Source organism: Spermophilus citellus, assembly GCF_964194105.1.
Source record: "Spermophilus citellus genome assembly, contig: SCAFFOLD_199, whole genome shotgun sequence".
In the NCBI taxonomy this organism is placed as follows: domain Eukaryota; kingdom Metazoa; phylum Chordata; class Mammalia; order Rodentia; family Sciuridae; genus Spermophilus; species Spermophilus citellus.
In genome coordinates this window covers 121,088-132,926 of record NW_027672771.1, presented here as the reverse complement: position 1 = coordinate 132,926, position 11,839 = coordinate 121,088, and the positions used below count along the sequence as shown (strand labels likewise).

Here is an 11,839-nt window from a genome sequence, read left to right as displayed (position 1 = left end):
TCCAGTATGAACTCTCTGGTGTTGAGTAAGTTTTGATTTTTGATTAAAAGCATTGCCACATTTTTTACATTTGTATGGCTTTTCTCCAGTATGAACTCTCTGGTGTTCAGTCAGGTGTGATTTTTGATTAAAAGCTGTTTCACAATCTTTACATTTGTATGGCTTTTCTCCAGTATGAATTTTCTGGTGTTCAGGAAGGTGTGATTTTTTATTAAAAGCTTTGACACTTTCTTTACATTTCCAGATTTTCTCTCCAGTATGATTACTGTAGTGTTTAAAGAGGTTTGAGCAACACTTAAATACATTTTCACATTTCTTCAATTTGTAAGGTTTATCTCCATTGTAAAGCCTATTGTTTTTAGTAACACATAGAATTTGAGTAAAATATTTTTCACAGTCTTTACTTATGGAGGATTTATCACAGCTCTGATAAAGAATTGAGGAATTTTTAAATGCTTTTACATATTTTTTTACCTTGTGGAGCTTCCCACCAATATTAATTCTCTGGAGTTCAGAAATACTTGTAGTTTTATTAAAAATGATTTCACATACCTTATAGCTGTAATTTGTCTCTTGATTGTAAAAGCTTGGATAAATAAATTTTGGGTATGGATTAAAAACTTTTTCACTTTTCTCATTGTAAAGCTCTATTAAACGATCACATGGGTGATTTCTAGGATTTAAAAAAAGAAGAAAATTTTAATGACTTTCACAGAATGTACATTGTTTTACACCAAATCTATTATGCTGCGAATTACCTGGGGTAGAGGCTGTCCACAGGTCCTAAAAGATTTATCATAAATATATGTCTCTCTGAGTATCACTGAGGGTGTTTTTAAAATTATTTCTACTTTTAAATTAAGCAATAGTAGGTAAGTACAAATACTCCCACATCCATTATAATTCCATGCATTGCCACAAGGAGAAATTGTTCATTTCATCATTTTTGTAAAGTAACAGTCAGAGAGACTACTAAAACTCAGAAATTTCTTCTTCTCCTTCTTTTTCTTCTTGTCTAAAGAAATATTTGTGTATATTTACTCAATGGTGAATTTTAAATTATTCCAGTGACTAACTAAAGCATGAAATAGACTCCATTGCAAATTTTTCATTTTTTAGAGGAATAGTATAATTACAAATGCTGTTCAAAACTGTTTAAAAGCACACACAGGTCCTCAAATGTGACTGCCATATGTGTTCTTGTCTCTCGCCAGATTAGCCAATGCCCCACATCCCTACAGTTCCACCTTTCCTCCAACACACTATTGTCTAGTTTTAATTTGTGGGGAATCCTGCAGGCACTGGATATATGATTGCCCTGATGTGCCAGAGCATTCTTCATTAAGCCAAAGAGCAAACTTCATCTGAGCTTGGCTGCTCAACTTTCCAGCAAAAATATCTATCACTGAGGATGTTTTTAAAATTCTTTCTATGTAACTAGCTTACTGAAATAAGTTAGGGAATACTTTTGATTTGTTGAAAACATATTTCTTGAGATGCACAGGTAAGTAGACCTAGGGCCTCAGAAAAATCTAATGGCAACAGAATTTAGATCATTAGGGACATGTATAGGATCCAGGAAGTCTGTTTCTCACATTTGGAAAGTTTTTCTCATTCCACCCAAAACCACAAAAATGCATAGATCTTTTGGGATATTCACTTGGAGTCTGGTCAAAATCCCTGTTGATATGAAAGATGAAGCAGTGCATGTCAGATGGAGCTGCTGAAAGATATATATAAACTGTGCATGAAATTAAAAAAAAAAGCATGGAAGCCTTTAGGGAAAAAAGTCTGGTATCTGGGAACTCACAGTTGAAATCCAGCTGGTTTGGGACTATCCAGTACATGTTATAAACTACCTAGTTTTGTCTAAATTAAGCATGGCACTGGAGATGGTATCATCCATTGGAGCCATATAGTCACTTAACATCAGAGAGATGGGTGAGACATGTCAGAATGCCAATCAACCTGTCTCAAGAAAGACTCTTACTGTTGAAATCTTATTCCTACTTTGATGCACACTCCCTTAAATAAAGAACTGGAAAAATTATCTAGCAATTGATTTTCAGAACTTATGAGGTCTAGAGAATCTATAAGATGTTTTACCGCTTTTAACATAAGTACTTGCCTGGTCTTATATTCCTTTACTAATTATTTCAGATATTTATTTTTTTTTTTCAGATGGCTCATCACCTTCCAAAAAAGAAATTACTCAGGAGGGATGCTTGATGTCCCATGACATGGAGTAATTATGCTAACTTATGAGCCATAAATACATTGGTAACTACACAAAGACTGCTTCAATTTGAATTAAAATTATAAATAAACATTTACAAGCACCTTTGACTCAAACTATCAAGTTTCAGGGAGAAGGTTCTACAAAAGTGGGCTTCTGCAATGGTAGACGGAATCATGAAATGACAAAGACATTATAGATTTTTTTTTCTTACAGAGGAGAAGTTTAATGGTAAGCCATTAATCATTCAAAGGTTGTCTTAAATCACCACTGTGGCTGCTTTACTTTTCTCAAAGGGTTATACAATTATTAGCTGCGCTTCACTGTTCTTCATTTGCCTCACACCATCCCTACTACTTCTATCTCAGGCTTGTTTTATACCTCTTAGCAAGATCCCAGAAAAGTGTCAGAAGCCTTTCATAATTCTCACAAGACCCTCATGTCTGCTTTTGGGGTGTGATTCCTGCAAGCCATTTGGGCTGTGGGCTTTCTGGGAGACTGTGCTAAAAGTTCCTGGGACTTTCCTGTGTTTGGATTGTCATACATGACAGATGAGCTGTATGCTTATTTGATGTGGTTTAGAAAGATTCAACTGCTTCTCTTCTTTTTTTTTGCTTAATTATTATTGCATTTAAAAGCAATACCTACCAAACTTTCACTGTAAGCACATTTAATTATTGAATTGTTCTTTTCAACAGAAATGTCTTACTAAGGCTTGTTTCAGCATTTCCTTAATCTGCATGTATTTCTTTTAACTAGAAATAGTATGCATGTGTTTAAATTAGACAATTTGTCTATACTGTGTAGAAAATCTTTTTATTACTTTATAAAAAAGACAGATTAGAATGCTGCAACTTTAAATTAATGATTTGTACACTTTTCTCTAACCTGCGCTTATGTAGAGATTATTAAAAGTTTTAAAAACATAACTGACTATAAGCATTTTATAACTTTTGAGTTTTTTTTTTTTCATTAAAATGCCTATTTCTATTTTAATCCTATTTCTAAAGCTGAGCAAACTGGCTGAGTCTTTATTATCCTAAAGGTATTTTTAAGATACAGCTTAATAATGCCCTGTAAACATTGTGTAAATGTAATTTGATACATGTTTTTGCAATTTAAAATATTGTGTATTGCAAGCGGTTTTACAAAAAATACTGAGTAGTAAAAATTTTACAATTACAATAGTGTAATTTAAAGTTTTAATGAAAGAAAAACTGAAAAGCACTAGATGAGCAGTCAGTCTTCTGAGATTTTTGTAATAATATAACCTGATGAACTTGTAATTTTTTGAATAAATAATTTTCATGTTTTTTTTCCATTCATTAAGACAAATTTTCTGAACTTCCCTCTCTTTCAATTTCAATTTCTTGTTTAAAATGAAGTATTAACTGCCCTGCTTTCCATACCTTTGCTTTTTCAAGTTTTGCAAAAAATATTGTATTTCTTGCTCTCCTGAAAATTCTTGGTTTTGATTAGAAGACATACCTAAAAAAAATAATAGAAAGTTATTTCACTTACTATGGTGAATAACTCTGCAATTATATAAAACTTTATCAAAGTGGGGGGGGGGGGAATAGCCACAGAACAGTATGATTCAAGGTGATTTTTACTCAAGAAATATATAGAATTTACTACAACATGATGACAAAAGCTTTGAGAATTTTGAAAATTATCTTAAGAAATTATAGCACCACAGATGAGGACAAAATGCAAACTGACTAATATTACTACAACAATGTCAAATCATAGCCTTTCACTTCAACATATTCAGAATCCACCTGTGACTCAAATGTTTCAGGAAATGAATATCTCTTATTTTTTTATTTATATTTTTATCTTTGGGGGGATTATTTCATAAGAGAACACAGGGGTATTCTATCACCAAACTAGATCCACAGGCATTTCTCTATTTCTATATCTATATCTATATACTTTTTTTTAAAGACAGTTTATGAAAAAGATGCTGAAATTTATTTTAAACTGGCATTCCATTTAAAATTTATTTTAAACTGTCTCAGCTTTCCAGTTATATGGAATTAAATTTATATATCATTGCACATCACCTTTTTTGGTTTACTTTGTAACTTCCAAATATTTTCCAAAATGACTATAATGATCTAATTGAACAGATTTTGAATAGAAATATCCCAATGAAGATAATATCTCACACAATAAAAAGTATAATCAACTCAAGCAAACAATGTAATACTAGTAATTGAGAGTTCAAAAATTGATGTTGTTAATTATCTAAGTAATGCCAGAAAAGCACCTGAAATGTATTTAATAAACTAAATATCAATGTAGAAAATTGAAAAAAAAAATTAGAAAAAATAGCAACAGAAAAGTTAGAAATTATATACTAAAAATATTCTTTTAAAAACAATGTCTCAGGCTGAGGACACAGCTCACATGTTTGAATTCTTGCCTCACATGCAAAAGGATGGGCTTAATCCCCAGCACCACACACACACACACACACACACACACACACACACACTCTCTCTCTCTCTCTCTCTCTCTCTCTCTCTCTCTCATAAATTAGAAATTTGAGGAAGAAAATATATCAAAGGCTAGAATTAATTAAAATACACAGGTACTGCTGGACAATGTGGTACATGACTGTAATCCCAGTATCTGGGGAGACTGATGCAGAAGCACCATAAGTTCAAAGACAGACTCAGCAATGGTGAGGCACTAAGCACCTCAGTGAGATCCTATGTACTTATATAATTCCAAAGTAATGATAAAATAAACATTGAAGGTAATAAAATAAAATAATCACCATAAAATCTATGAAAAAATTGATGTTGTTAAGGCAGTTTTTTTTCATAGTAGAAAAATTAAGGCAGTTTTTTTCATAGTAGAAAAATTTATAAAAAATCAACAAAATTTGAAATCTACAGAAATAAGGTCTTCCTCATCAGGAATTTAAGTAGAAATAAACTAATTTGTAAAAAACTAAACAGAAAACCATGTGATTAACAAGATTAAAACTAAAAGTATATTAACTATGTCAGATGCAAATCTACATAATGTTTTCTTAAGATATAAGGTCACAAGAGTCTAAAAACAAAAAGATATAACAAATATTACATTCAAAATTGCAAAGGTGATAATAATTATATAAATGAGAGACAAAGTACAATATCATATAAAGATAAATATGACTAATCACTGGAATACAATCATAGTCAAAATATTTGTAACTCCAATCATATTTTTTATATATAGAAAGAAATCACAGAAAAAAATTCAACAGCATAAAAAGCAACACAGTAATAGTAGGATACATCAATCCCCAGTTGATGTAAATAAAAAATATATCATTGCATTAGTACTCAGGGAATGAAAATACTTCAAAAAGCATTAAAAACTAATTAGGTTTACAGAGGCAATCTTCTTTATAGTGTGTGGAATATTGTTCCAAAGAGATCAGGGTAAAAATACAAAACAAATGTTAAATATATTAAAATATTGAAGTTGCTTTGTAACATAAAATAATAAGTTGGAAAGCAAAAGTGAAAGTGATATCCAAAATTTATCAATATGAGTTTAAAGCCAAATTCAGCAATTAAGCAAGGCCCTAAGCAACTTACCTAGGCACTGTCACAAAATAAAAAAAAAAAAAAAAAAAAAACAACAACAACAACAACAAAAAACAGCTGCCAGCTAGGCACAGTAATATACACCTGTAATTCAAGCAGCTTGGGAGACTAAAACAGCAGGATTGTGAGTTCAAAGCCAGCCTCATAAACAGCAAGGTGCTAAGCAAATCAAGGAGACCATGATTCTATGTAAAATAAAAAAATGGGGCTTTAGATGTAGCTCAGTGGACAAGTGCCCCTGAGGTCAATCCCTAGTACCCTTCCCCAAAAAGAGCTGTTGATGTTGCTCAGTGGTTAAGCACCTGTTCTTAAAAATAAAAAAAAATGCCAGTAGCACCCCCAAAAATCTAAGAAGACTATGTAATACCAAACAATATTATTTTTGTGTAAACAAAATAAGTTATTTGAACAATTCTTTAGAATATTCTTGGTACATCAATAACTACACATGCTAAAAAAATTTAAATAGTAATTCCTGATATAAAATAATAAAAACTACAATATTCAATGGAATGAGGTTAAATGAGAAAGCCAAGGGTAATAAAATTGAAAGTATATCAATTAGCCCTCAACTTGATGGTAAAATCAAAATATATTTACAGACCTATTCTCATTAAACAACATTCAAAAGAGACAAATGTGGCAAGCAAATCAAATATCATTTCAAATGACTACATGAAGGCAATTTGGAATGAAAAAGTTAAAAATCTTTTCAAAGATAATAAATTATATAATATCTACAATGATCAACATTCAGGAGAGTATGTTAAGTAAAATAGTAATTCACACCCCCCCCCAAAAAAAATACCAGGTAATTCTACTTCTGAGAGATATCTACTGTAGCCAAATATAAAGACCAAAAGGAATGGCATTAGGGATGAAAAAGTAAGGAAAAGGAGAACTTGTTTGAAGAAAAAATGTGATACAAATTTTCTAGAAAAAAAGGTACAAAAAAATTTGAATGAACAGAACTGACCAGTAAATTTAAAATATATAAGATAATAATTCAGCAAAGATATACAGTTTTGAACACAATTACATATTTTTCAAATATATAAAAGATAAAAGAATTGTAAACATCTTTATGGTACATATGTGTGTGTGTGTGTGTGTGTGTGTATATGTATACATATATACATATATATATGTATATATGTATATATATATACATATATATATATATATATATATATATATATATATATAAACAAACTTTAGATACATTACATGATTAAGCACAAAAGCAGAGTAAATTATCAAGGCAATATACAATCATATATAAAACAGGGGTATTATTTGTACTTGTAAGTAAAAGCATGGAAACTTGATTGAAAATTGGCATATGGGTCACATGCAGTTTAATTTTATCTAATGTTGTCCTAAAGTGACAAGTCATGATAATTTCTATTCAATTATTACATATAGATATAAAAACAAAAACAGTATCACTAATGTGAGAAAACATTATGAACAACACTGAAGCTCTCTAAAGAGTGAGTCAAAAAAGACACAAGAATTAGAGAAATGTTACCTACAATATTATGAATAATTGTATTACAATAGAAATCTTTCTTTTAATTTTTGTAGCCATAGATGGATAGAATGCATTTATTTCATCCATTTATTTTTATGTAGTGCTAAAGATAAAACACAATAAGTCACATGTGTGAGGCCAGCCCTCTGCCACTAAACTACAGCCCCAGCCCTGAAAATTCTTCTTTAAACCACATTGATCAGCTAGCTATACTTACAGAACCACTAGGAGCAGGTATTGTGAAATACTGCTATTCATTACATGGCAGAAAAACTTTACAGAATATTCAATATAAGCATTCATATAAAGTGCTGATGAGAAAAATTTGAATGAATAAATATTTTAATTATATTAAAGAAACTCTCCTGTAATATTAATCTTACAATGGTTTGCCTAGAGATATTTGGAAATGAGCAGATTTTCTAGAGAGCCTCCAAATGCAAATAAATGCCAGGTTATGCATATCCTCACAGTCATTGTGGAATAATTTGTAGGGGTGACAAGACTTTGTTTCCCCGCCTTAGAATGCCCTGCAATTTTCCCTAGAAACCAGTCAAGTAATTAAATACATGTGTAATGTAAATCTGCTATGGCAGTGCCCTGCTTGAAAAGGCTCTGCACCAGAGTATTATCAGCCTGAAACATAATCTCTGGCACACAACTCCTTGGAATAAAGAAACTCTCTTTTTAGACAAGCACAATGGTTCACTGAGTCTAAATCTGTCCATAAAACAGTAAGTTTATACAATAGACTTTCTTGAGAGCTACACAAACTCCTAACACTTCACATTGCAACTTAGTATATAACTGATAAATAAGCTGCATAATGTTGCTAAGTTTGTAATCTGCCTAGTAATAAAGTGAACAGTATGTACTAGTGATGCCAATGACCTAAATTAACCTGTTGATATAAATAAAGCTTGGCAGTTTGGCCTCTCTGTCACTATGCCACATTTCCTGTCACTTATCTGGTTATTCTTTTGATTTTCTTTTTTTTTTTAAAAGACAGAGTGTGTGTGTGTGTGGGGAGAGAGAGAGAGAGAGAGAGAGAGAGAGAGAGAGAGAGAGAGACAGAGAGAATTTTAATATTTTTTTTTTCGGTGGACACAACATCTTTGTTTGTATGTGGTGCTGAGGATGGAACCCAGGCTACATGCCTGCCAGGAAACCGAGCTACCACTTGAGCCACATGCCCAGCCCCTCTTCTTTTGATTTTCCTACAATATTTTGTTAATTGAAATGTAGGGAGATCACTGAAGAACAAGAAGGAGCTTAAATAATTGATATGCATGGTAAACAGAGTGTATGAAATGCTCTTTAATGATTGCAACTGAAACAAACCAAGGTTTGAAAAAACACTTTCTGTCAGATTTTATCTTATCAATTAACATTTTAAAATGTGAATTCCTCTTTAATTTTGGACCTCTTATCTGTATTCTTTGCTTCATTGATTTCTACCTAATTTGATATGTCTACTGTCACTTTTCTCTTCAAATCCCAAGGTTATTTCATTGGAGACCAAGTGGTGACCAAAGATTACATAGAGACATCAATATTTTTTTTGATGGAATATGTCACGTTTTGTTATTTTCTTGGTAACTAAAGAAGTCTTTTTAATGTTACCCTCATTAGGAAAAAAAGAAAGAGAAAATATCCTATAAGAGTCTACAAAATTATTTTCTTAAACATTTTTTTCTAGACAAAAACACTAAAATACTTTGAAACCATTTTCATTCTCTACATTGTAATCACTACTTAGAAAAGATAAGTTACACCTAAAAAAAAAAATCTTTAACATTTTCTTTTCTACATAAACAAATGCCCAATCTTTGTACTAAAAACAAGAAGCAAACTTTTTAATGCAGAATAGAAGCTACCATATGATACTCTATAAAGTTAAAAAAATAAATATTGGTTTTTAATTAAAAATTCTGAATGAAATTTAGGCTCACCAATAAAGAGTAGGTTTTTACAGATCTCTAACATCACATCTCCATATAAAGTCTGCTGAGAAGGGTCCAGGAATTTCCATTCCTCTTTCGAAAATTCAATGACCACATCCCTTAATGTCAATGGTTCCTGAAATAAAAATGAAGAAATACATAACACATAAACCATATGATTAATGACATAGTATTTAATTTCATACAAATTTTAATGAGAGTTAAAATAGGTGGCTTTCACAAATGGTAGTGATGTCAACCATTCAATAAGATACATTTTTTGTGGTGCCCGGGACTGAACCCGAGGCTTTTTGCATGAAAGGCAAGCACTCTACCAACTGAGCTATATCCCCAGCCCCAATAATTCATTTTAAGCAGTAAAATTGGTGGATAATTTTGGTATAATGAAACACAGCCAGCAGCACATGTAAAGCAAAACACTGAAGCAAAAAAAGTGGGAAAAAATCCAACATAATTCCAAAGGATAAATAATAGTTGCAATTAGTTATTGAATATTCAAAAGAAGAACAACCAAACAAATCAATGATACTTGAGATATGCAGAGCAAAATTGTTAGTAATAACTATACTCATATGACAGTGGTCACCTTAGTGTGCAGAAGACATGAGATCACTAAAGACACACCAAAACTTTCAACAGTCCACATAATTATTTGAATGTTTATCTCCAAAGTTGTCTATCTTCTCATTATTTAAATATACCATAAATCTATACTGTATTTTAAAAATTACTTTTACAACATCACAACTCACTTCTAAAACAAAAGAATAAAATTTTTAACTATCAAACTATTACAAAACACTTAGGTACTTGGGTCAACTTGAATCACACGGCACAAAGTTATAACAAAAATAAAAATTAAAAAAGCAAATTAATTGAATAGACTATTAATCTCTCAGTTCATAAGGAAACTGACATAGCAGGTTTAACATTCCCAGATTTGTAAAACCACTCTCACTGTGAAACTGTATCCTCACTTGGCTCATTTCAAAGTAGAAATTGAGAGAATACTAAGCAGTTAAGAAAAAAATTCTGAAAGGCTCTTGCACCCTAAATGCCTCTCTGACAGCTTGGAAATACTCCTTTTACCAGGGTCTCAGTTATCACTAGTGAACAAACACATACATGAAATTAGTATAACATTCTGATCTGTGATGTCTTTCTTCTGATTCAGCATTATTATTATTATTTTTTTAATTTAAAGATTTAATCTAGGGGCACTCTACATGTCAAGAAGTTTTGATTTTTTTATTGTGAAAAATGGGCTTACAATGTTGCTTAGGGTCTCTGAATTACTTTTATCCTACCTCATTTTTCCACATCACTATGATTACAGGTTTGTGCCACCTTTTCCTGACTCTGCAACCACTTTTGATACCAAATGTGCAAACTTGCACAACAACCAATATTTCAACAACTAGTAGTCCAATTAATTCAGTTCTGATACCATCTAGTACAGATCCCACAAGTTTGGTGTTCCCTACTATCAAAAGAACACTTATGTATACCAGCTTGTTATAAATTATATAAATCTGGAAGATGACAATTGAAACCTTACATAGAATCTAAAAAATTGTCCGAGGAAAAAGGGACAGTATATAGGCCATTTGAGGAAATAAGTGGTTGAAGATATTACCTCCAATTTTTATGTTCTCCCATAGAAGAGCCCCTTTCCCAATAAGATTTAGAAGATCCTCACTATTTTAAATATGCTGATTCAGATACTCATTCTGAATATTCCCATTTTTTTACATAAACTAATATTTAATTGAACACTTTTACATTCAGGGGTAAGAACAAAATATTTGTTAAAAAAACAGGTTGGTATTCTTTAGATAATTTCCTTTATATGAAAATCTAAGAATACTGAGCCATCTCATGGCAGTCCAAACCAACATACACACAATTTTCTTAAAACTCCAAAGTGTTCATTGGCTTCAGGGAAAAGGATACTTCATTTGGAGTTTTGATTTTTTTTTTTTTTTTTTTTTTTGGTACAGGGGTATTCTACAACTAAGATATATTCTAGACCTTTTATTTATTTTTTTGAGACAGTCTCTCACTAAGTTGCTACACTAAGCTTCAGCTTTGATCTTTCTTCCTCAACCTCCAGGTTGTTGTGATTACTGGCATGTCACAATATGCCCAGAAAGATATGAATGCTCTAACTTCCTTTGGTCCATTTTCATTTCACCTTATTTATTTGCTATTTCTTCTAAAAAGAAACCCTTGACAGCCTAAGATTTTGGATGCATCCATATCTTATATTTGATAAATTTGAAGTATTGTAAAATAGATTTAGAAAAACAAAAGCTGCTTATAAACTATCTCTGAATTTTTTCCAATCTGACATTCTAGAAATAGCTCCACAGCAATAAAAATTATAGCCACAGATACAACTAAGATCTCACTTACCTTCAATGATGTTCTTTTTCAGGCTCAAAAAATTACCTTAGTTTGAATACAATTTTATTTGAAATTTGCCTCTATCTTTTCT

At 31.3% G+C, this 11,839-nt stretch overlaps 1 long non-coding RNA gene across 1 annotated transcript in view; it reads right to left on the bottom strand.

The window, feature by feature from the left end:
- Positions 1-486: 486 nt before the first annotated feature.
- Positions 487-11,839, bottom strand: part of LOC308640635 — a 31,526-nt gene continuing 20,173 nt past the window's right edge. The window contains exons 2-4 of the long non-coding RNA XR_014020320.1: positions 9,331-9,457; positions 3,646-3,724; positions 487-673 (exon numbers count right to left, since the gene is read on the bottom strand). This is a non-coding gene — a long non-coding RNA (uncharacterized lncRNA). The remainder of the gene's footprint in view (positions 674-3,645; positions 3,725-9,330; positions 9,458-11,839) is intronic.